The 26,016-nt window shown below is 44.2% G+C and overlaps 1 protein-coding gene across 4 annotated transcripts in view; it reads left to right on the top strand.

Annotated features, from left to right (window-relative positions):
* Positions 1-26,016, top strand: part of PKNOX2 (PBX/knotted 1 homeobox 2) — a 96,952-nt gene that overhangs the window by 32,220 nt on the left and 38,716 nt on the right. For 3 of the 4 annotated variants that reach the window (XM_086766290.1, XM_086766291.1, XM_086766292.1), the window contains 2 exons: positions 23,322-23,473; positions 23,812-23,900. The gene's annotated coding sequence lies outside the window, so the exon portion shown is untranslated. The remainder of the gene's footprint in view (positions 1-23,321; positions 23,474-23,811; positions 23,901-26,016) is intronic. The other variant, XM_086766293.1, reaches the window with a different exon arrangement.

The following is a 26,016-nucleotide window of genomic DNA, read 5'->3' as shown; positions in this document are numbered from 1 at the left end:
TCCTAGCCAGCATCGCCGCCAGCATCCTTGGCTTAAATTTAACACAATTTCCAGTTTACAGATGGAAATGTATCAATATAGATAGCGAAAAACGCATTCCCAACGGCTGCGATGGGTGCAGTCCACTGCATGCAGCATCCTTTGAGCAGCTCTCGCGCAAACTGAGTCCTTGCAAAACCCCAGCGCTTTCCCTTCCCAAATCCAATGCAGCATGATATCGTCCGGCTTTTGGTGTGCTTGTGGCTGGATATGGACTGCATCTGCTTTAGCGGATGGACAGATGAAGTGAAGGGGGCCTGTGCTTCGCAGAAACTCAGTCCGTATCTAGAGTGTCTAGAGCATCGGGTAAAGAGCTGAATTCAGGCGTTTTTGTTGCCCATTGCCGTATTTTCCAGCAATTTTTATGGTAAATCATCCCGGCGAGTGATAAGTGGCAAATCTCCAGTTGGTGTTAACGCAGGGTGGGGATGACGGTCGCGTGTGCAGCGAGATCTGCCCAAGTTCAAGCCAAGCCTTTGCTTTTCAAAAAAAAAAAAAAAAAAAGTGCCGATGAGCCGCGTTTGGCCCAGTTGAGTGAGAAATCAGGATGAGCATCCCCAGCGCTGAGACAGAGCTGCCACCCTTTGCTGTTTAACTTAAAAGTCAAGCAAAACTCTGCCAAAAAAGTCATTTTGGGGCTGCTCAACCTCCAGCACAGGGGGTTGCACGCGCCCCTCCGCCCCTGCGTCCCTCGACAGCTGCAGCGGCCCGTCACGTCCTCTGTTCGTGACGATAATGAAGTTGTGTTTCTGCGTGTTGGTTACCGTTCCTCTGAATTGACCGTTCCCCGGAGACTTCAGCTCAGGGCTGGTTAGTTTGTTTGGTTTTTTTTTTGCAAGCACATTCTTCATTACACTTCGGTAACAATTTAAATTTTATTATTATTAAACCATCCCAGACATTGCCTTATTGTGTGCCTCGGAGCTGAAATTCCTGAATTATGGGGGGGGAATGGGACCGACTCATATCTGGGCTTGTTCTGCAGATGTTTGCAGGATAAAAAAAAAAAAAAAAGACATTCAGGCCCGCCGTCAAAATGATTTTTACCGCAGGATGGGTTTGCACAGGTCGGCACGGGCTTGGAATGGCCTTGGCATAAAGACGAACCCGAAAATTTAGTTCATCCTGTGTGGGAGTCAGTTACCTCATCTCGACTTGGCTGCTTTTGGGAAAAAAATAGTTTTCAACCTGGAAAAAAAGAATCATTAAAAAAAAAAATGAGTAGGACGGATCAGTATGGGTAACCCGGCAAGCCAAAAACCTGCATTTCCGCGATCAAACCCTATTTTGCACTTTTTTCGCCCGTCGCGGAAGCAAAAAAAATTAGCCCAGACATCCTGGAGCATCATGCGCAGGACCTGGCTACTTTAAGCGTGCCAAAACCCCGTCTAGATTTTGCTATGAGGACACCTGTGCATATGCATGAATTTGCATGTGCATGTACATGCATGTTTGCATTTGCACGTGCGTTTGCACGTACGTTTGCCTGTATGCATATACATTTGCACCTGTATTTGCATGTTTGCATGTGCATGATTGAGTGCCCGTGTGCATGTGCATGTACATTTGCGAGTTTGCATGTATATTTGCATGTTTACATATGTATTTGCAAGTACATTTGCAAGTTTGCCTGTACGTTTGCATGTGCACATGCATGTTTGCACGTGTATTTGCATCTACATTTTCAAATTTGTATGTCTATTTGCAAGTTTGCATGTGCACATACATGCATATTTGCACACATGCAAACACATACACGTGCACAAAAGTCCTCATAGCAAAATATGTACGGGTTTTGAACGCTAAGACCCATAAGCCATGCTCCTGATTTACACACCCTCCGTAACTTTCTTTTTTGCCCATTATCTCTAACCCATATACTCCAGGAAGTTTAATTTCTTCTCGCTAGTAATCACCATTAAATAGAAATTGGCTTTTTCTGTGTAAACACGTCATTAGCGAAGCTGGTTTCTGCAGGGTCCAGATTTCATTTTTATTAAAATGAAACATTTCTGCGGCTCCTTACTGTGTCCGGAGATGAAGAGGATAATTTTAACCCGTTGGGTTGGCCACAGATAATTGCGCCGGCATTTGATTGGGGCGATTAGGGAAATCTCCTGGTTTCATGCAGAAGAATTTGCATTTTTCCCCCCTTCCTTCTCCGAAGCGGAGTCGCGCTTTCCTACCCAGCCAGTTTTAATGAGCGTTATCAATCCTAATGAATGTATTTTCATCGTCACTTTATTGTTTTTTAATTCGGGAAGGACTGAAAAACAGGCCCAGGTAAAAACTCGAATTTGATCAAATTGCAGCTCCTTTTCACAAGGCTGGGGGTCAATAAGGGAAATATTTTTTGTCCCCCAATCTGAATTATTTTGGAGTGCCAAAAGCATCCCTGGAATGATGCAATGGGGTTATTTGGGGGAAAATGAGGTGGTCTTGATGATGGGAGTTGCAGGCAGCTGTTGTCATCATTGTGCGAGGGCTGTATTCCTCCCCCAAAATCTGCTTTCTGCTGCAAATAATATATATTATTTCTTGGTCGTACCATACCATACCATACCATACCATACCATACCATACCATACCATACCAGATATAATATAATATATAATGTAATAAATATTATATTATATAATTGAATCATTGGTAATATATATTGGAATAATATATGATATTCCCATCATATTATATATTACTATATATATGAATAATAGACAATAAATTATTTATTGTTCCCATATATTATATCATATCATATAATTTCATAGCATATTGTATTGTATTGTAGCATAATGTATCATATCATGTTGTATTGTATCATGTATCGTGTTGTATCATATCATATCATACCATACCTAATATAATGTAATATAATATAATGGAATAATAGATATATATTGGAATATTACATGATATATGATATATTATTCCTATCATATAATATATATTGCTATATATAAGAATAAGTAAATAATTTATTATTCCCGTATATTATATAATATCATATAATTTCATATCGTATCATATCATGTCATATCGTATATATCATCATATTGTATCATATCATATCTAAAATGTATGTTATTAATATATAATATATTATTGGAATAATAACTAATATAATATGTAAGTCCTAGATAAAATAATAGATAATATATGTACTATATACTATAATGCATAGTAGATAATGAATTATCTCCCTATTAAGAGATAATAGATAATATGTATGGGAATTAGATGCATATGATATATGCACTATATACTAAAAGGCATAATAGATAATAAAAGAGAACCGAAGGCAGATAATAATAGATAATAGACAATATATATCTATGTGGGAATTAGGTGACCTTGTGGCCTTTCCCCTCTCTTTCCCATACCCAGACCCTGAATTTTTGGGCCACAGTACTAAAAAGAAGGCACATTAAATCTTGAAGACACCATATCCCATACACAATCCATTCGCAACGCTTGCTTTGCCTTCGAAAACAGAACTTCCCCTTCCCATGCTGCCCAGAAAACCATCTTTTCACACGCGGGGGAGCCACACATCGCCCTGAAGTCCGCCTCTTCGGCACCCCCAAAAATGCGGGTTCCCTGCCGGGACGGGGAGCCCGGCTGCAGCCTCTTGCCTCTCCCCTCGCCCGCTGCGGATCTGAGGTATTTGTTAAAATCGCGGCTCGCAGAGCGCGCCCAGCCACTCGCTGGGCCTGTGCTGTTTGCACAAGCTCGCTGGGGGCCGGCGGGGGATTGTGGGGCGAGGGAAAGTGGCTCAGCAAAGCTGGTTTCACCCTTTTTTCCCCCAAACTGCTTCAATGAGCTTGCTTTCTGCTTGCTTTTTCTGCTTTTGCCTGCTTTTTATTGCTTGTCCTTTCTTTTGCTTTATGTGTGGTTTTTTTTTCTTTATGTGCCTTTTTTTAATATCCCTTTTTTGCCTTTCCTTGCTTTTTTTTTCGCTTTTCCTTGCTTTTTCTTTGCTTTTTTTTTTTTTTGTTGCCTTTTTTGGCTTGCTTTCTTTGCTTTTTTTTTTTTTTGGCTTTTGCTTGTTTCTTTTTCACTTTTATTTGCTTTTTTATTTGGTTTTTTTTTTGCTCTGGCTTGCTTTTTTTTTTTATTTTTCCTTGCCTTTTTTTTTTTTTGCTTTTCTTTGCCACCCCCCCCCCCCGCCGCTTTCCTTTTCTCTTTCCTCACTTCTTTTTGTTCTACAGCAGCCAGGCTGCATCTCCCAGCTAGGAATTTGGGGTGAAAAATGCGTGGAGGCTCACTTCTCCCCCAGATTTGGTTTTTGGGGGGGATATTGCTGCAAAAGGACAGCATCACCGGGGTAAGTTCCCATGATTGTTTCTGCGCTCAGCGGAGCGTCCGACTAACCTCCACAGGTGCCCCAGAACCGAGCTTTTTCCCCTCAAAATGCGTCAGGATTGTGGCCTGGTTACTCTACAGAAATTAACTTCCGCAGAACTCCCCTATTTTGTGGGAAAAAGCAAGTGGAAATAGTCATTTTTGGAAACAATAGAGTGCAACGTTTCACCTGGAGTTTTGCAGCCGGGATTGGGGGTGGCTTCGAAAGCATCCGCCTGAATTTTGGAGGAAACTGAATTTGTGTAACGGAGACGGTTGAACGGTTCTGTGCCAAGCATCTGGAGCGATGCAAAGTTGCGAAGGTCCAGGCAAGGTTGCGGAAAAAAAAAAAAAAAAAAAAAAAAGCAAGCAGGCATTGCATTGCAAAGTTGAAAATTAAAGCAAATAGACTTTGCGTTGCAAAGGTGCAAAGGAAGGCAAAGATACATTGCACGGGAAAGCTGCAAAAGTGTAAGCATGCGGTGCATTGCCGACTTGCCAAAACACGCGATGCTGCACTGGGAAATCTGCAAGTGCACTGCATTGCATAGCCTAGCAATGACTGCAGACGGGTTGGACTGCAAAACCGGCACATTGCATTGCAAAACCTACATTTTGTGTTGCATTGCATTGCAAAAATGTCAAACAGGTTGCACTGCAAAACCTGCCTTCTGTTGCAAAAACCTCAAACACATTGCAGCACAAACCCTGCAAACGTTGCAAAACCTGCAAACACAGTGCACCGCATTGCAAACCTGCGAGTGCATCGCATTGCAAACCTGCAGACGCGTTGCGTTGCATCGTATTGCAAACCTGCGAGTGCACCGCATTGCAAACCTGCAGACGCGTTGCGTTGCATCGTATTGCAAACCTGCGAGTGCACCGCATTGCAAACCTGCAGAAGCGTTGCATTGCATCGCAGTGCAAACCTGCGAGTGCACCGCATTGCAAACCTGCAGACGCGTTGCGTTGCATTGCATTGCAAACCTGCGAGTGCATCGCATTGCAAACCTGCAGACGCGTTGCGTTGCATCGTATTGCAAACCTGCGAGTGCATCGCATTGCAAACCTGCAGACGCGTTGCGTTGCATCGTATTGCAAACCTGCGAGTGCATCGCATTGCAAACCTGCAGACGCGTTGCGTTGCATTGTATTGCAAACCTGCGAGTGCACCGCATTGCAAACCTGCAGACGCGTTGCGTTGCATTGCATTGCAAACCTGCGAGTGCATCGCATTGCAAACCTGCAGACGCGTTGCGTTGCATCGTATTGCAAACCTGCGAGTGCATCGCATTGCAAACCTGCAGACGCGTTGCGTTGCATTGTATTGCAAACCTGCGAGTGCACCGCATTGCAAACCTGCAGACGCGTTGCGTTGCATTGTATTGCAAACCTGCGAGTGCACCGCATTGCAAGCCTGCAGACGCGTTGCGTTGCATCGTATTGCAAACCTGCGAGTGCACCGCATTGCAAACCTGCAGAAGCGTTGCATTGCATCGCATTGCAAACCTGTGAGTGCATCGCATTGCAAACCTGCAGACGTGTTGCGTTGCATCGCAGTGCAAACCTGCGAGTGCATTGCATTGCAAACCTGCGAGTGCATCGCATTGCAAACCTGCAGATGCGTTGCGTTGCATCGCAGTGCAGAACCTGCAGAAACATTGCATCGCATCGCATTGCAAAACCTTCAAACTCGCAGGGTTCCTCAGGTGCCAGTGTGGAGTCGATTTATTGCCATCGCCAACAAATTAGTTCCAGGAATTCCGTGTTTTTCTGAGGAGAGGAATGAATTCCCTCTTGTTTTGCCTTTGCAAACTCAAGTTTAATGATGGGAATCGTTCTTTGCACAGAGGATTACCCGCGCCCCCATTTAATTCCTGATCTTTTTATTCCCATGTATCTTTTCTTGTGTGACCTGCTGCTTATCCCCTCGCTTGTGATGCCAAATTTCTTGCTTAGTATGAAATAAAAAATAATTTATTTTCCTTTGAGCATGGTTTAGCCCTGCTCAGGCAAGTTTTGCTAAAACCAACTCCAAAAGTTGCTTAAGCCTGTGCAAAACCAGCCGAGCATCGTTAGGGCTAGGACCTTATTATTATAATTTAGTATTTGTTAAGTGATCGTGGTGTATTTTGAGCAAATAAAATTAAGGCTTGCAAGCATTTTTTTTACAGATAATATACAAAAATTCATATTCTGTCTGTGAGCCCTGGATGCTCCTCACATCCACGGGGCCACTGCAGGGCGGTGACTCTGAGGCCGGATGGCACCAGGCAATTCCACAAGCCAGGATTAATCCTTATTTTAATAAAAAAAAAAAAATTATAAGTTTTTTCCTGGTTTTCAGATGCATCCAGCTGTGGGAAAACATCTGTAAGGACTTAAAACGTTGATTGCATTGCTTGAAATTCAAATTTTTATTCCAAATCTCTCAAATCCACCTAAACACAGATGCAAAAATGTGGATTTAAGGGCAAAATTAGTGCAAGGTTTAATTCTGGTATTTTCAAACTCTGGAGTTTATGTTCCCATGGCAACCAGTATTTTTATCTTCTTGGTTTGGTGCCTCGCGAGATGGAGCTGTGGGTAAATGCCTTCCCTCCTGAGACTCATGGAGGTGTCGGGGTCGGGTCAGAAGGAAAATAAAAATATATCCCCGCCTGCCAATAAAAACAAAACATGCAGAATTTGGATGACATCCCTGTCACGATGAGAAAAAGAAAGGCAATTTTGGGGTCGCTCCAACCCAATGGGGCGTGGGTCCTCGTGCCACTCGCTAAAACACACCAAAAAACCCCAGAAATAAATGAAAAAAATATAATTTGTGCTGGAAAAATCTAATTTTTCCTTCTCCGTGTCTTTTTTAAATGCTTTGGGTTGGGATGCGACTTTACAGGCTGAGTTGGAACTTAAAGAACTCAAGAAAGTGAGGAAAAATGTCCCAAATTGTCAATGGAATCAAATTATCTAGAGCCAAACCAGCCTTTATCCGTGGAAAATTGTTTATATGGAGCTGCTTTTACTCTGGCAAATCTCATCACAACCTTATTACCCAGGGTTACTTGTCTGGCATAATGCGTATTATTTTTTTAACAATTTTGCTGAATTTTTCAGATTTCAGGTCTGCAATTTATTGCAAATTATTTTTCTCCATTGGGGACAAGCACTTTGCTGCTGGTGAATGGGAAAATTAAAGCAGGGAATAAAAACATAACGAAATATGAGGGTTTTTTATTCAAGAAGTGTTGCATTTTGTTGTTTTTTTTTTTAATATAAGGTACTCTGCAATTCAATTCCCATAGATGAGTTTGTGTTGGAATTCCCTAAAGATCAGTGAAAATGGAAAAAAAAATGGGGTTTTCAGAGTTTTACGTATTTGGACTTTTTGCCTGCGGGTTGCATTTGCAAGATGAGATGGGAAAGGAGCTAGAAAAGCAGATTTTAATATGAAAAGGACCTTAAAACTATAGGATTTTGCTCCTGAACCCTAAAATGAGGGGAATTTCACCCCAAAACTATGCTGAGAATTTAAGCAAAATGTAATTGGGTTGAGGTTACCTCTCTCTCCCTAATATTCAAACCATATAGATGTTAATTCATTTTTAATATTAATTTTTTCCTGTGACAGAGGACATCTCTAGCATCAACCAGCTCCTGGCCATCAGTGAAAACACTGAATTAAGCCAAAATTAAAGATTATTGTGCTGTATTTTTTCTCTTGCCTGACTCAAACAATGCTGTTGGCATAGAAACAGCCTTTTGTGGAAAGGTCACCTGCAAGAAGGGTGGTTTAGGTGTAATTCAAGGAGATTATAGGGGATTAGGGTGCACGTATATATATATTTTTAATATTTATAGAGGGTGCGTGTATATCCTTGTGTACGTATATATATATATGCATATATACTCACCTGTGCATGCATATCCATAAATATATATATTTTTATGTATTTTTTAAAGGGAATATGATAAAGGAGCAATATCTAACAAGGTTTGCTAAATTAAAAAGTCTGTGATAAAGGTTTTGTTTTTTTCTTTTTTTTTTAAGGTTTTTTTTTCCGCCCTTCCTGTCACATGCGGAGGGGCGATATCAGAACTGAGCGCTTCTCCTCTGTGTTTTTCACTTGGCTTTAATTAAACCTCAGGCAGGGCTGGAAAAATGTGGCGAGACGAGATAATTGCGCTTATTCCCTGTGCGGGGCTTTAGCCCAGGCTCGGAGAAAAAAAAAAAAAAAAGAGAAAAAGAGAAATTTGGGGGAGACACAAAGGTGATGAAGGATGATGGAATTGCCAACTTTGGGACAAAAAACTTGCTTTACAGCGTGGCTAAGGCCCCAAAATTGCTGGCTTTCACTCCATTTTGCAACATTGCATTTTTACACCCTGCTTGTGGAACCTGAAAAATCAGTAAAACTTAATGTTTGTTTTACGGCAACTGGCCTGGATTGCTTTTCTTTCAGCTTTTTTTTTTTTTCCCTTTTTTTTTTGGCATGCATGGCCAAAGCAAGAATTTAAAAGGTGAGATCACTGGAAAATTACATTTATATTGGATAAAAAAAACCACGTCCCCAGGCATGTGCTCCCTGCAGCCTGAGTGAGCACGGGAAAAAAAATCCCAGTGTTGTTCCCCCCTAGAATCTCCCAAACTGATGAGGGTGAGGAGGTGTCATTAATGCAAAATACAGAGAAAATTCCCCCAAAATCAAATGTTGCCTGTTCTACGGGAGAAAGCTTTTCTTTTTTACAGGCTTTTTCTTGTTATTTAGGAAAATCAGCGTGTTGAAAATGGTTCCGTATGGTGGAAGGGACGTCCCACACCCTAATTTTAACCTATTGCTATATAATAAGAGAGAAAAGCTGTGGAAATATGGAAATAACTGGCAAAAAAAAAGGATTCCGAGAGCCTATGATAACCAAAATCCCTGTTTTTCTTCTCTTCCTGCATAGCTATAACAGCCCATGGTAGCAAACGTTTGGTTCAGATTAGTTTTTGGTGATTACAGCTTGTCAGAAAATATTGTTTGCATGCTGGAGGAAATATTATATTTTAACTTTGTTTTCATTCCAAGAAGTCAAAATATTGATTTTTTTAATGTATTTTTTTTTTCTTTTTTCACGGTAAAATTCCAAAAACATTTTCTGTTTGGACACATGGAAGCAAAAAACTATCGGCTCCATCTGCATACTTGAAATGTTTTGACGTTTTTAAATGTTAGTTTCCAATTGACATTTCAACTTAAAATAGCATTAAAATGACACTGACTGAAGCTGTTGATTTAAACCAAAAATTAAATTTCATTGAAGCATTTTAAAATGGAGTGTTTTTCTCTGTTGTGAACTAGTGCTTTGGAAGAAGGAGCATTTATTGCTGAAGAAATCAAATATTTCCCCCTAGTCTTGGTATTAAATAGTCCCGACCCACTTTACTGTGAGATGGTGGTCACCAAGCTGGACGTCCTCCGGCTGCCCACTTCAGTGCAGATGAGACAGCAAAGCAGGGGTTTTTTTTCCCATTTTGTTGTGATATTGGATAAAGCACCGCGTATTCCTCCCAAAACAACCCCCATAAAAATCCCCAAATAAGTCACATCAACTGACAGGAAACTCCAAACTTGTATTTATTCCCACATTGACTGATGGCCAACAGCGTTGGAGGTGGGATGTGCCTATTCAGTGGGGAGCAGCTGTGTAGGAGATCAGCCAGTAATATCTCAATGGAGAGCTGAAAAGCGACAGTGAAAAAATCGCTTTTACTCCTATTTATCCCAGTCCTTGCAGCTCTCATTTCATGGTAAATAAAATGGGAACCAACACTGAGCGCCGATAAACCAGCCGTATCCAGCACAGGCAGCCAAATGGCAAGTTGATCGTGTGGCGTGTTGACTTGCGTTGGTTCCCATTTAATTAATTGGCTCCGTTTCTCATTTGATTTTGGTTTGGTTTTTTTTTTTGGTAGGTCACAATTATGGGCAAGTTTTGGGCATCTTGGAGGTTCCTTGGTGGAAAGCAGCCCTCAAGAAGGGGAAAGGTAGGGAGGGATTTGCAAGTTGCGATGATTCGGATGCTTTCTCTGGTGCTGATGAAAGTGCTGGGGCAAGGTGCTCCCTTTTCACTCATCATGGCTGGAAGCGGTGGGGAGGGGTCTTCTGGTGAGTTGACGTGATTTTGGTCAGAGAAACAGTGCTCCTGAATGCCCGAAAGGTGATGAGCACCTGGAAGTTGGAAGAAAGTGTTGCTTCTTCTAATGGTTCTTCTTCCATCACCCCAACAAAGAAAGAGAAAACATCTTTTCTGGGGGTTGGTTTCAAGTCCTCCAGTGATGCTGATCCGTGTCTCTTGAGTGGAAACCCACACTTCTTTCCCTGAGAAAAGCTCGTTTCTAGCTTCTGACTTCTCATAGTTGGCTCCGCTTGGAATAGACCTCATGACCTCTTCCTACAAGTTAGAACTAAGAAATATTTAATAAAGAGGTCATTTAAGCTTTGGGAAAATTTCTATATAAAAAAAATTACCATTTCCGCTTGATCATTCAATGGCTCTTTAGAAGGATCTTCTTGAGTTTGACCAGAATTGATGACCAAGCCTACAAACGCAGAGTGCTGTTTCCAGCCCAGATTGCCAAACAGGGTTATAAATAGTTTCTTTCTGGGGATTTCTTGCAATATCTGAAGTCACTTTACAGTGGCGTTTGATTTTTATGGCTATCTTTGGGCAGTTGGCTTGAGTCCTGCTTCTGTGTTGTGTAGTCATCACCGCAGAGTTGTGTTTTCTCTGAAGGGTCAATGCGTTACTCTTTGCCATTTTTTAATAACTGCTTAAATAGATCTGTGTCGGTAAATGGTTCGTTGTGGATGGAGAACATCCATTTTCAAGATCTTTCCAGAATTTACCTTTTTCTCGCTTGGAATTTGACTAAAAATAGGGAAATTATCAACTTCCATGAAAATAAAAGCACCGAAAGATGATGATTTGAGAACATCCTTTGTTGAATTTCTGGATGTGAACTTTATGGGTTTAATTTATTTTCTTTGACTATTAATAACTAATAAGCCCAGATCAACACTAATTAACAGGTCAACGGTGCACACCCAGTGCTCCATGGAGTCCACACTTACTCTCAAATTGCCAGATTTCATTTTTGATAGCCAGACTCCTGAAAATACACATCTTTCCCTGAGAAACATTGGATTTCCTGGAATTGCATTTTTCATGGAAGACCTCCATGATTTTTTTTGATGCGCACCAAGCGCAGACATCGGTAATAACACCTTGTACTGCGCAGAGCACTGCAGCTCAAATCTATCACAGCGTTACTGCAGGCTGTTAATAGTTTATTAACTCCATTTAAACTCTGCCTAAAAGCTCCCGGTGCCTCTGCATGGAAATTATTAAGAAAAGAGGTTTTTAATCGAATTACTGAGTGGCGCCGGGGCATGTTTGCAACCTGCGCCGTGCCCTGCGTGGCAGCGTTTCTGCAAATATTTGCATATTTGCGTGCAATATAATATTGGTGACTTTTGGGGGTGTGCTCCCTCTTTCCATAATGATTGAAGCATTGCTGGGAAAAAAAAATGCTTTTCAGGAGCTCATTTCCAGCAGCATTTCTTGCTGAGCCAACCCAAAGCCTGAGGCTTTGTGTGAGCAACCAAAAGCGGACTGAAGTTTGCAAGGATTAATTTATGAAGTCGATTGTTTCAGGGTAACTCAGGTAAGGGGCAAGCCCCGAATTTTGGAAGTGTTTTCGCATAACAAGAAAATAAGTTTTCCAGCCTTCTTCTACCTATGAGGAAACTCAAATTTTGGGGAAGGGCTTATGTATGTTGAAAAATTTTCTGCTGCTTGAAGATTTATGCCCCAGAGATGGAAACTTACAATGTATATTTATTTTTATTGCTGATACATGCCAAGAGGGGATCCCATCATTGGATCTCACGCACTCCTTTCCTGCCAAACACGGGGAAAAAAGAAAGTTATTTCGTTTTCTGCCCTCTTTCATTTTGCTGTGATGTTTCTTTGTCTCCTGTTGGTCCCTGGGTATCGAGACTCAAGCCGGGACATTAATATTGATGCGGACCTCAGTTATTAGGAGCTGCATTTCTGAGCGTGCCAGCAGCATATAAATACTATTACCGGGTAATTAGTGAGCATCAAGCTGAGTTTGGATTGAGCAGGGCTTGGTGTCCTACTTTCGGGGGTTTTATTTTTTTTTTCTCACTAGGTTGTTGGGTTTTTGCCCCGAGTAGGAGGTGGAGAAATGGAAATCCCAGCTCAGGAGCACCTGGATGCTCAATGAATCAGAAAGAAGCAAATCAGAAAGGAAAAAGTGGAAGAAAAAACATCTTCCAGGGTTTTTCCTTCTTGAAAAGGAAAAACCTTTTTGCTGTGGTGGGGTTTCTTGGTTTGCAATTTCCCGCTCCCCACTTTAATTTTGTTCCTTAAGGCCTGTAAAAGTTTGGGAAAACTTCGATGTCTCCAAAGGGCAAATGCAACTGGATTGCTCTGGTTGGATGCTCCCGAAATATGGATGCTCCTTGCATATCCTCGCTCTCCAGCCCTTTCTGGATGGGGGAAACCCTTTTATTTTATCCTCTCCACCATCCTCTTCTCCCCCATTAATACGAGGAGGATTTTTCCATCAGAACAGAGATCAGGAGACATCCCAGGGTCGTGGCTCTGTCACCAGGTCCTTTCCTTTATCCCATCTTGGGGCCTTGATTGAAACACCGTGTGAATAATTTAGGGGTGTTTTGCATCTTTTATACTTCTGAACTTCTACTAAAAGGGGTTTTGAGAGATTGCTGCCTGCGAAATAGCGTCTGGAGGTGAAAAAACCCCTTCAGTTTTGCATGAGCTAAAGGGGATGTGGTTGGGGAGCAGGGCTTTGCTGGGGAAGCCTCCAGATGTGGAGAGGCTTAACGCATTAATTGCACGTGTTAATGTTGGAGAAAGGGCGTCTGCGGTGAGCGCAGCTTGGCCGTGGTGTTTCCCTGCCTGCAAGCATTAGGAAAGTGGGGTGGTTTGGGTGTTTGTGGGGAGCCTTCAGGTGAATCACTGGGGTGTGCTGCAACTGGGGGGAAATCACTGCGTCTCACTGCCTCTGGGGGTGTATCGCAGAGGCTTGCTGCTTTCGGGGGCAAATCACTGCATCTCACTGCTTTTGGGGGCAAATCACTGTGGCTTACTGCATCTGGGGGGATAGATCACTGCAGTTCACTACTTTTGGGGGCAAGTTACTGTTTCTCACTGTTTTTAGGAGTAAATCATGGCTTCTTACTGCACCTGGGTTTAAATCACTGCAGTTCACTGCTTTTAGGGGTAAATTGTCATGTCTTACTACATCTGGGTGGGGGCAAATCAGTGTGGCTCACTGCTTCTGAGGGTAAAATCATTGTATCTCCCTGCACCAGGGGTTAAATCACTGCAGTTCACTGCTTTCAGGGGTAAATCACTGCAGTTCACTGCTTTTGGGGTTTAAATCACTGCAGTTCACTGCTTTTGGGGGTAAATCACTGCAGTTCACTGCTTTTGGGGTTAAATCACTGCAGTTCACTGCAGTTGGGGGCATGAATCACTGCACCTCGCTGCACCCGAGGGTCCAACCCCATCTTCTTGCCCTGTTCTGAGCATTACTGTCCCCTCCTCGCCTTTTTTTTTTTCTTCTTTAATTGCATCTCTGTCGCTGGCTTTCCCTCACTATGGGGATGTTTTGGGTCAATTCTTCCCCCTTTTCAGGCCTCTTCAGCACTTGAGGCTTTTAATACGTCTGCTGGAAAGAGGCACAGCCTCGTTAGAGGCGTGCTAATGGGAGCACGCCCGCATCTCCCCACTTTCCGATGCTCGTGGAGGACTTTACCTTTTGGGAGCCGGCTGCATCCTGGGGCTGCGCGAGCAGCAACGTGTGGGCTTTGGCAGGGTGTTTGCATCAAGCTGCTGGAAAAGATTTTAAATTCCCGACTAATTTCTTTTCCACCAAACAAATGAATCTTCAGAAGGGCCCTTCCTCGCAGCTACTAAGCTGTTTAATTTACCTGAGCCATTCACAATTTGTGATGGGACTGTTAACAACCTGATCTGGGCATCAGCATCACTTAGACGTGGGGGTTGGTTTCTTTTTTTTTCTTTTTTTTTTGCTTTTTGGCCTTTCGTGTTTTAATTTCTTTCTGGGTTCGCCCCCAGAGGCACAAAGTTGTGTTTGGAAAATGTCAGCTCCGTCTCCCTAGCCCCTTTGTCATGGCGGGGCGGCTTGGGCTGAAAAGCGCAAACCGCAGCCCACCCATGGGGACGTGCTGCCCTGCTACTACTTAACTGCTTCAAAGTACCTGTCTGTGATATGAAACATGCCATAAAATGAATATATTCCAGATGTTGCTGCCAATTTCCCTGGCTTTCGCCAGCCACCTGAAGGCAGCCGAGGCGGCGAGGCTCCTCGGTCCCCGCTGCCTCGCTCGCTGCCCGAAGGAGTGGGATGTTGGCTCATTTGAGGTCGTGGTTTGAGTGGGGGTGGCTGTCACTGGTGATGCCCCCAGGTCTTGCCCAGAGCAGTGTGGGTTGAAGGCTGCAGCTAGTGGCCAGAGAGGTCCCAGCAGGCGATCTCTTTGGGATTGGGGAAGGTGGGATCTCCATTCTTGGGTTTTGGGGGGATCTTCATCCTCGTGGCTGGAGAGGATCTCTCTCTCCTTGGAAGGTTTCCGTTCTGGGGTTGGGAGATCTCCATCCTTGGAGTCTGAGGAATTTCCACCCTCAGGGTTGTGAGGGCCCTTGGGTTTTGGGGATCTCCATCCTCAGATCCTCAGGGTTGTGAGGGCCCTTGGGTTTTGGGGATCTCCATCCTCAGGGTTGTGAAGGCCCTTGCGTGTTGGGGATCTGCATCCTCAAGATTGGGGGAATCTTCCTACTTGGGGTTTGGAGGATCTCCATCCTAGAGGCTTGGGAGATCTCCATCTTTGGGTTTTGGAGATGTCCACCTGCAGGGCTGGGGGATCCTCATCATTGTGGTTGAGGGAATTCCCATACTTGGTGTTAGGAGGATCTCCATCCTTGTGTTTTGTGGAGCTCCATCCATGAGGCTGGAGCATCTTCACCTTCAGAGTTGGAGGTCTTCCACTTTTGGATTATGATCCTTCCCTGGGCTTAGGGGGTAATCTTCATCCTTGGAGTTGGTGGATCTCCACCCTTGGTTATGGAGGATCCCCATCCTCAGAGATTCTCTGTCCTCATAACTGGGAGATCTCCATCCTTGAAGGTTCCCCATCCTCAGGGTTGGGAGATCTCCACCCATGGAGGACCATAAAAAAGCTGTAATAACGGCGATGTGGAAGACGATGAAGTAGGTACGAAAGCTGAAATTACTATTCATTGCTAGTATGTTGTATGGCACTAATTCATTTTTAAACAGCCTCACTGGGGACCTCATTGCTAAAACATGGTGTTTTCTCCTCCAGCATCATAACTGTTAACTCAGAACAAAGCAGAAGAAAGCCAGAAAGCATGAGGAACCGCAACGTCCATCAGACGGCATCTGAGCCGCCCGTTTGGAGGGGATTTCTCTGATGGCCAAATCCTCCTGCTGTGCTCTGTTACACCCCTCTGAGGGGATTTTTTTGGGGGGTGGGGAGTCAAATTCGGCTTCCTTGGAGTGCAGAAATGTCGTCTGAGCTGTGAGCACGCTGGGAGCAAAGGGAAAAGCTATTTTCAGCTCTGCTCTCACCTGTCTCACTTTACCCGAGCGTGGCTTTCTTGAATATTTTTAGCCGTTTTTTATTACCGGTCTTGCAAGCTCCAGACTGGGGAGATTGTTACCACTACAGTCACTCACATGTAAGTTATTTAATTCAGTCTTTGGGAGCGCTGCGAACAGGCTTTCCTCAACGTTTTCATTGTTGCTGACATCTAGATCAACACCCAAAAATATTTATTTGACATTTCCCGTCACATGATATATGGAGTGTTGCTCCTAAAATGACCAGAGCTGGAAATGTTTTATCTTTGATTTATGGTTAAGTATTCTTTACAATTATTCGAACATTTTTCTCGCGACCACCTTGAGTGCACCTATTAGTTCTATCCTCTTGAGTTTCATCTTCTCTAAAAGAAGGAGAATTTAGAAAGCTTTTGCAAAGCTATTTCAAAAAAAATGTCAAGATCAGTGATTCTATTTCCACTACCCTGTTTACCTTTTTATTTAAATATTAGGAAATCTGGTGGCTTGGGGCAAATCTTCCCTGCCGTTCTCCAAGACTGATGGTACCAGGATCTGGCCTGAACCAGGTCAAGTGTGAAAAATTACAATTGCCCCATTGCAAGAATATTTTCGGCTGCTGGGGAGAGGCTTTGCTGCGTGCCGGTAAGCAACCCCAGGGTCACGGAGGGCTGTGACCGAGGGGAGCACACGCGCCCCCAGACGGGCTGATTTCTGTTTCCATATGGAAAAGGGATGTGGCATCTGGTTTCACTCCCAGCAGCTGGCAGCTTGAAGCCTGTGTTTTGCATGGTGCGGAGTAAAGAGAAAATAAAGTGTCGAATTGTTTGGCATTATCAAGGATTTCTGCTCCCCAGGACTCCCGCATAAAGAGATGGAAATTTTAGCTGCTGGAGCCAAGAAACACACAGAAGTATATGAATTTATTACGTTTTATCTCGTTCCCCTGCAAACAGCACTAGAAGTGTCAAAAGATCATCTATTGTTTCATCGTTTAGAAAGAAATTTTGTTTTCTACTTGTAATTTCTTTGATGCGTGGCTGTGGGAAAGGAAGAGAAATTGGAGCAGGAGATGGCAGGGCTGCGGCGGGTTGAACATGCAGGTTTGTCTGGCCGCGGAGCTACGTGCATTTAAATTTCTCACATCCCGGGTTTTTAATTTAACAAATGTAATTAAGGCTGGGGTAGGTACTCGGATTATTCATTTACTCCAGATGGAAAAAATTAAATTGAATGCAAATTCCGTAATCAGACATGAAGTTGAGGATGTCGGACGTGATGAGGAAGTGTCAGCACATTAATCGGACCACTTTCCCTAAACAGCACCCAAATCTAAGAGCCAGAGATTATTTGAATAATTGAGGTGGCATTTGATAAGATATCTGATTGCTGATATCTCCTTAAGACAGAGGCCTAATTGTAATTCTCCATCAAGAAGAATTAATCTGTGTAACAGGGTGCACTGGGAGTAGTGTGATGTCATGCTGCCTCCCTTGAATTTTGGTCGGTTATCGAGGGCTGCCATGCCCAGGGAAGGTACCAAGGTGATTTATCACTTCTCCTGTTACTTTATAAGTGAGCCAGGAGGTCATCAGGTAGCATTGCTCAGACCCTGGGGATCCAGGCATCCAAGGCTGCTTGAGTCTTGACAGCATTGCCCATGGCCTTGGATGTTGGATCTGTATTTTGGAGGTACCTCCTGTCATTGGAGAAGGATGCATCATTGCATTTCGATGCAGCGTCGATACTTAGAATTGCCTTTGTGTCCCTTCTTGGTGTCTTCAGGACACAATTAAACCCCTTTTTCCCTGTAAACCAGAGACAAACTGTCCTGACATGATCAGAAGACCTTATTGGAGGCCCGTAACTCCATCCACAACATTGATCATCTGATGAGATCCAACATTGATGCTGTTGGAAAGCTGTTTGGAGCCGATGGATGTTGACTCCCATCTCAACCTTGGCTGGGGTAGCAAGAGGAGTTTCGACTCGATCTGGCAGCAGACACTTAGTCGTAATCATAGAAAGCTTTTCTTGCATTTCCAAAGAAGTTATGCATTCCCATAGGAGAAATAACATTTCTGTAGAGTCCTTTTCACTGCCAGCATCGTTTGTTCTTCTTGAAACCAAGCGTGACAGGGTGGGGAGATGGGGATGGACATTGCTTCTTGAATCCCACACTGTGGGTGATATTAGAAAGGATTTGAAGTGGTGAAAATGCGAATTTAAAAAATATCTATCTATGTTGAAGATCCAGACTTGTAAACAAATAATCATTGTGATTTCTTTCTCACCGCCTGTATCTACTAGCAAATGAAAAAAGAAAAGGCAAAAAGAGATAGAAGAGGGCAAAGGGATAGAGCTTGAAAGATTTCTTTTTTTTTTTTTAGAGAGTGTGAATATTTTGAAACAAAATGTGTAAATGTAATATGAAAAAAACTGTGTTTCGGAGAAAATATTCATGAGTTCTGTTGCAACCATTGAGTTGCCCAGCAGTGAAGAGGACGGATTATATTTCTCTTCTCTCTAAAGTAAAGCCAAATGTGGAGACTTCTTATTTCTTTTTTTTTTCCTACCATCCTACCTCCTCCTGTGGCTATGGGCTAATAGCCACTTCTGCTAAATAGTGCATTAATCGTCTCAGTGATGTGATTTTAGCCAAATCTGAGAAGTGCTTTTGCAACCAGAAAAGCGAGATTTCCCCTCAAAATACCCCCAACTTAAATCACTTGAGATAAGCTGGGCGTTATCGTAAGGTTGCAAATTGCTTGTTTGCTCCTCCAGCTGGAGCTGTTAATTCAGAACAATTAACGCGCCGTTTAAAACCCAGACGAAGCATATGGAGGCGGTCCGGGGGAAAAGAGCCTGTTTGGGATGGAGTTTGCAAAAATCAGATGGATAACTCCAGTTTGTTTTTCTTTTGAGATCCTGGCAGGTGCTGTGGGGAATGATACGAATACCAGGGAGTTTATCCCCCAAACCTCCCTGTTACAGGCTGGGTTGAGAGATGCTCAAAGCAAGAGCCAACTGGGTCCCCAGTCCCAACTAGAGATAAAGTGTTGACATTCATCGCTGGGATGAATTCACCGTTGTGAGAGTGCTGTTCACCTCCCCATCCATCCTTGAAATATTTCTTCTTGACAAAGAAATAATGAATCCTAAAGCAAATCTTGAAATAATGCCTAGTTTTTTTTATGAGCCCCCTTTGCAGTACCACAAAACACCACTCTGGCTCCATCCTTTAAGCCTTTTTGCAGCATCATTTCAGGTGCCTGCCATCTATTTTCTCAGGTTGCCTTTTTTTTTTTTTTTGATGTGAGTGAAGAACAAAAGCCTAAATCTTGAAATAAACCCCAAAACACTCCAGCACTGGTTGAGCCCCTCCTGCTTGAAATATTTCTGGGCCAAGGAGCAAAGAGGTGACCTCCTTGCTTTTGCATAAGGGCATAAAGTACTCTATTAGACTTTTATGGGAGGCTTTATAAAATACTGCAATGGTGGAATGTGTTGCATTTTTGCAGCCCAGTGCTGGCTTAAGGGATGGACCTTCCTTCTTCCATAGTTGCATCTACGCATCTTTGCATCCATGCATTTGTTCATCCGTGTGTCCTTGCCTGCGTGCATCCTCACATGCATTCATCCATGCATCCACTGTTTTTAGTTATGTACCTCTGACCATAATTGCACACAAATTTTATTAAAAGCACTGAAGAATTTGTTTTTAATGTGAAAAAAATCCACAAATTCCAATATTTTCCCTTGAGCCTTTATAGGAATCAGCATGGCCCAAAATGCAGCAGCTTTTCACATCTTCCCCAAATGATGGGAAAATAAACTTTTCTGCCCCAAAGCTGGCATTAGGATTTCAGGCTTGGGAACCCCTGCAGCATGAGCCCCCCGAAACCTGTGTTTGCCTGTGCTGTGAAAACCAAGCAGGTTTTCTGCAAAGCCTTTCCCGTTATTCCCCCATCCCAGGATGGAGGCAGCATCGGCAAATCTGAATAACTAATCAGAGTCCTCATTAACCTCCCACTGAGATGCTCAAACATTCACTTTGCTGTTTGTGAAGCAGAAAAAAAAAAAAAAGGGAAAAAGGAAAAAAAACCCACAACCCACCCTGCATTAAAATTGATGTGTTATTAATCCCACTGTTCCAGGCCTTATGGGTACCGAATTTTCCTCCATCTCGCCCGAGGCCGAGCAGTATGGTGCCGCTTCTGGGCAGTTTGACTTTTCATTATTTATTGGTGCGGCGTAGCGAGGCCACTTTTGTTCCCCAGACCCAGATGTGCGCACATGTGCATCTCCGGGGGTGGGAGTGTCCGAAATTTCCATATGTGCCCTTTGGATAATGCAGACTGCCTGTGACGGGGTTCCACCGATGGACCTGTCTCTCCCAAACCGTGTTTTTTGGCAAAACAGCTTTGTTTTTGCAAAAATACAGAAATATTGCATGCGTACGGGTACATCTTGAATCCTTTCACTCTCTCTGAGCGGATGGGGTTAGCGTGTCAGCAGGTTTAACTGGCAGCACTGGAGAGGTGGAAGGATGAGAATACCATGTGGCTCTTTGCATCTTCAAGCATCCCCAACATCCAGCCCCAGCCCATCCTCAGAGGCTGGAGATGCTACAAAAATTGCACTGTGGGCAGAAAAAAACCTAACAAATCAAAGGTTTTTATTGCAATAGCACTCATTGCAGATGGCAGCGGGTGTTGCCCAAGCGCTTGGAGAGTCGTGCTTGCCCCTTTCAGCTCCTTAAACTGAAATTTGAGCTTTGATTTCTGCATTTATACTCTTTTTCATGCATACAGGGTTTCTGTGGTTGTCCCCATGGGTGCAGAGTTTGGGGCCAGTACAACTTGCTCCTGGGCTTAGCGTGGGGTGTAAAAATAATTCAGCAAATCCCAGCAGCGTTATTAGGGATTTCACCATTTGTGGTTTCCACTTAAGTCAGAGGAGCTGGCATTAATTTTTTTTTTTTTTTTTTAAATCATGGTCACAATTAAACAACATTGATGTGATGAGATTGGAAGCATCATGATCTGCTCACATTGGAAACAAGGCAACACAACAGGAAAAGCCTTCATGCTTAAAAGTCCTAGATTTTTTTCAAAAATCCTGGATTTTTTTTTGCTAAATGTCAGCTTTATTAGCATTCCCTTACAGTTAATTAAATCTTTATGAACAGGAATGCCCTTGGCTTTTTGCAGCCTGGGTACTGGTTGAGGTCCTGGGATTCCCATCTCCACTGCTGGATGTTATTCAGGTCAAGTAGATCAGGATGTAGGGCATTTGAGGGGATTGATTAGGGTATTTTGGGGTTTGATTATGGTATTTTGGGGTTTGATTAGGGCATTTTGGGGGATTGCTGGCTTGTCGTAAATGGTGTCTCATTTATAACCCTCCATCAGCTGCTCCATGCAACCTTAGTGTGTGGGACACTATCTTGCTGGCTTGCATTGCCAGCAGTGGAGCATCTTGAAGGAGGTGTCTCTGTTCCCTTTTGCACTGGGAGGACCTCAAAGGTCTCCGCTAAACTTCAAAGGATGCTTTTTGAAGTCACTAAAAGTGTGTGCTGACTCAAAAAGACTTATCTCCCTCTGCAAGGGTGTTGAGGAAGATGTCGCTGGTGGGAGTGACTCTTGGTGTTCTTCATGAAAGGGACAAAAATGGCATCTTTTTTTTCAGAAGCTGCACAAGCCTGTATTTTTGTCCTACATACATACAACATCCAAGACCTCAACCCTGATCACCTCCAAGGGTGAAGATCACTCTACCAGAGCTCTTTTAGCAGTGGCAGAGCCTTATTTATCTGCTGTTTTTTTCTCCACTCCTCATGTTTGGTTCACATGGTGATCCCAGATGACAAAAATCTCTCCCACAGGATGGAAGAAAGTCTTTACAGGGACGATGGATCACTGTAAAACATGAGCTTTTCATAGTGTTGTCAGGAGAAATCCAAGCCAAATCAAGTCCTGGGTCTTTGATGTGTATTTGGTATCAACCCGTGCACATTCTTCCAAGGCACGAGCCCGTAGGCTTTTTATTCCTGATCATAAATATCCAGAAGGATATTTCAGCTGCTGTTGTGGTTGACGAGTTTAGGACTCAAGCGCCTTCTGAGCATTTAGCATAACCTGGATTAGGTCTTTCAACATCTCAGCAGGATCTACGCTTGCCTGAGAAGTCAAGAGGCATCTTGACCTTTTGCCCCTTTCACCGTGTGTGGTGAGTTTCTGCTGTTTTGCCTTGAAATCATCCAGTTGCTTCCATATCTCTCCTGGGCCAGTGGCCTCAGTGACATCTAGGTTTCCGGAAATGGCACTTGCTATGCAAGCTTCCCCATATATCTCTGTCTTTTGGACTTCTACTCCTGGCTGCAATGATGGATACAGGATGTGAGGGCACAAGAACACGAGTGTTGTAGTTGCAAGGGGCTCAAGATGGAATTAAAAACCAGGGGAAATGATTCTCCTTGGTCTCCCATATGGCCTCACCACGTGAGACATAGCTCTCTGCAGGTGATGTATAGTGGAGATGCATCCCTCAGGTGTCCCTTGGAAGATCTGAGGAGCTCTCTGGAGCTCTCTGTGTCTAGAGGTGCATATATCAGATGTACATTGGAATTTGAGCGGCTCAGTAGATCAAACTAGACATATAATCTGAGGAGCTCTGTGCCAGGTTATATATGTTAAGGGAGATATGTCAGACATGTATCGGAGATCTTGGGTGATGTTTTTCACCTAACGTCAAGGTAATATCTGGAGGGACATTTATCAGACATATATTGGAGATGAGTGGCTCGCTAGAGTTGATGTATATTCAGAGATCAGGGGAATTTTCTCTCTTTTATTTCTTTTTTTTTTTTGCAGTCAAACACAGAAGACCCCTGTGGTGGTGCTGATCCTTGCTCAGCCCATCTTCGGTTTTCCACTGGATCCACTTAGATGGGTTTAGAAATTCCAACCTCAGCCTCCATAAAGGCCAGATCTTTGGGAGATGCAGCATCATCTCTAACATCTGTGTGGACTTTTCCTTATTAAATGAAGGCTGGGAGTTCCCCTGTTTTTGAGTTAATGGCTCTTCCCTAGTTCGTGCAGTCTAGGTCCAAGTGTAAAAGCATTTACTCGCAAACAAAGATTATAATTAACCAGGGTGATGGCAACAGCTGGCGCGAAATGGACATGGCCAATGGCAATGCTGTTTCATCGCTTTTTCCCTTTTTTCTCCTTTACAGCCCCAGATTGTACCGCTAACCCTCAGTGAGATCCCGTGCTGGGGATTCGCTGCCCTCCAGGAGTCGAAAAGGGCAGGACGGGTCTGCATCGCCCTTCATTCTTTGTGGATAGACCAGCAACGAGCACGCCTTCATTTTCTGGACATACCTCGGTTCGACCTCTGAAAATATGATTTATTTTTTGTCCTTCCTTGGAGATGTTCAACCCTACCTGGACAAAACACTGAGGGTCTGATCTAGCTCAGCCATCAGCCCTGCTTTGACCTCCAAGGGGATATAACCACCTAAGGTTTCCTTGATTCCTCCTATTTTCCCCACTATCCTGCCAAAAAAAAACTGTGTTAAGAGCAGACTTGCCCACCATGGTTTCACTGACACCACTGAAAGGCCTTTCCTAGCACAGAAAGCTTCATCTTCTGCTTAATATTTCACCTTCTCATTTTCAGCATTTTCTCTCAATATTCAAATATTTCATCCTTTGCTTTTCCAGGTTGTAATCCCTACCCAGAAGTTCTTCGTTTTGGGGTGGCGGAAAGACGCTTGCAGGGCAGCGGCTCCCCAAGCAGCCCCCCCCAAAAGGTAAGGCTGCTTCGCTTTCTATTAATTAGGCAATTATATGTATTAATCACACAATTATATGCATTAATCAAGTGAGATGTGATGAGTCGTGACATCAATGGGGCTTTATTTGATGTAATTCCTGCTCTTTTCGGGTACACCTGAATTATATGCAATCGCCAGCACTCGTTCTTGTGGGAGACTTCAACTTCCCTGATATATACTGGGAATATCATACAGCGCACAGGAAGCAGTCCAAAAGGTTCCTAGAGGGTGTGGAAGATAGTTTCCTTATGCAGCTGGTACGAGAGCCTACCAGGGGTGGTGCCCTGATTGACCTACTCTTTACTAACAGAGAAGGTCTGGTGGGAGACGTGAAGGTTGGGCACTGTCTTGGGCAGAGCGACCATGAAATTGTAGAATTCTCTATTCTTGGAGATGTCAGAAGGATCACTAGCAGAACGGCTATCCTGAACTTCAAGAGGGCGGACTTTGACTTGTTCAGGACGCTTGTTGCGAGGGTCCCTTGGGAGTCGCTCCTTAAGGGTAAAGGGGTCCAGGAAGCCTGGACGCTCCTCAAGATGGAGATCTTAAAGGCACAAGAACAGGCTGTTCCTGAATGCTGTAAGGCGAGCCGTAGGGGAAGAAGACCAGTGTGGATGAACCGGGAACAATTGTTGAGGCTCCGGAAGAAAAAGAGAGTCTATGTCCTCTGGAAGAAGGGACAGGCTACTTGGGGAGATTACAAAGAAGTTTCTAAGGTATGCAGGGAGGAAGTTAGGAAGGCAAAAGCTCAGCATGAACTCAGATTGGCCACTGCAGTAAAAGAGAACAAGAAATCCTTTTACCAATATATCAGTGGTAAGAGAAGAAATAAGGAGCATTTACACCCTTTACTTGATGCAGCGGGGAATGTGATCACTGAGGATAAGGAGAAGGCTGAGGTCCTCAACGCCTTCTTTACTTCTGCCTTTAATAGGCAGATCAGTTATCCTCAGGGCACTTTATGCCCTAATCTGGAAGTCTGGGATGCCAGGCCGAGTACACCCCCTGTGGTACAGGTGGAGACAGTTAGAGAGCTCCTTCTCCATCTGGACTGCCACAAGTCCATGGGACCGGACGGGCTCCATCCTAGGGTGCTAAGGGAGTTGGCGGGGGTGATTGCCGAGCCGCTCTCGGCCATCTACCAGCGGTCCTGGTTATCTGGGGAGGTCCCGGAGGACTGGAGGCTTGCCGATGTGACTCCCATCTACAAGAAGGGCCGTAAGGAGGATCCGGGGAACTACAGGCCTGTCAGCCTGACCTCAGTACCTGGGAAAGTTATGGAGCAAATCATCTTGGGTGAGATCACTCGGCATATGAGTGGCATCCAGGGGATCAGGCCCAGCCAGCACGGGTTCACGAAAGGCAGGTCGTGCTTGACCAACCTCATTTCCTTTTACGACTGGGTGACCAGACTGGTGGATGAAGGAAAGGCTGTTGATGTGGTCTACCTGGACTTCAGCAAGGCCTTTGACACGGTCTCTCACAGTATTCTCCTAGGGAAACTGGCTGCCTGTGGACTGGGTAGGTATACCCTTCTTTGGATAAAGAATTGGCTAGGGGGCCGTGCCCAGCGGGTGGTGGTTAATGGAGTCAAGTCCAGCTGGCAGCCTGTTACAAGTGGTGTCCCCCAGGGGTCGGTACTTGGGCCCATCTTGTTCAATATCTTTATTGATGACCTAGACGAGGGGATTGAGTGTACCCTCAGTAAGTTTGCAGATGACACCAAGTTGGGTGGCGGTGTTGATCTGCCTGAGGGTAGGGAGGCCCTTCAGAGGGATCTGGATAGGCTGGATCACTGGGCTGAGCTGAATGGCATGAGGTTCAACAAGGCCAAGTGTCGGGTCCTGCACTTTGGCCACAATAACCCCATGCAGCGCTATAGGCTCGGAGCTGAGTGGCTGGAGGACTGTGAAGAGGAAAGGGACCTGGGGGTGTTGGTTGATGCTCAGCTGAACATGAGCCGACAGTGTGCCCAGGTGGCCAAGAGGGCCAACGGCATCCTGGCCTGCATTAGAAATAGTGTGGCCAGCAGGAGCAGGGAGGTAATCATCCCCCTGTATTCGGCACTGGTGAGGCCGCACCTTGAGTATTG

This window comes from Chlamydotis macqueenii, chromosome 24, assembly GCF_036417535.1.
Source record: "Chlamydotis macqueenii isolate bChlMac1 chromosome 24, bChlMac1.mat, whole genome shotgun sequence".
Taxonomy (NCBI): Eukaryota; Metazoa; Chordata; class Aves; order Otidiformes; family Otididae; genus Chlamydotis; species Chlamydotis macqueenii.
The sequence above is the reverse complement of the archived record's forward strand: the minus strand, read 5'-3'. Positions and strand labels throughout refer to the sequence as shown.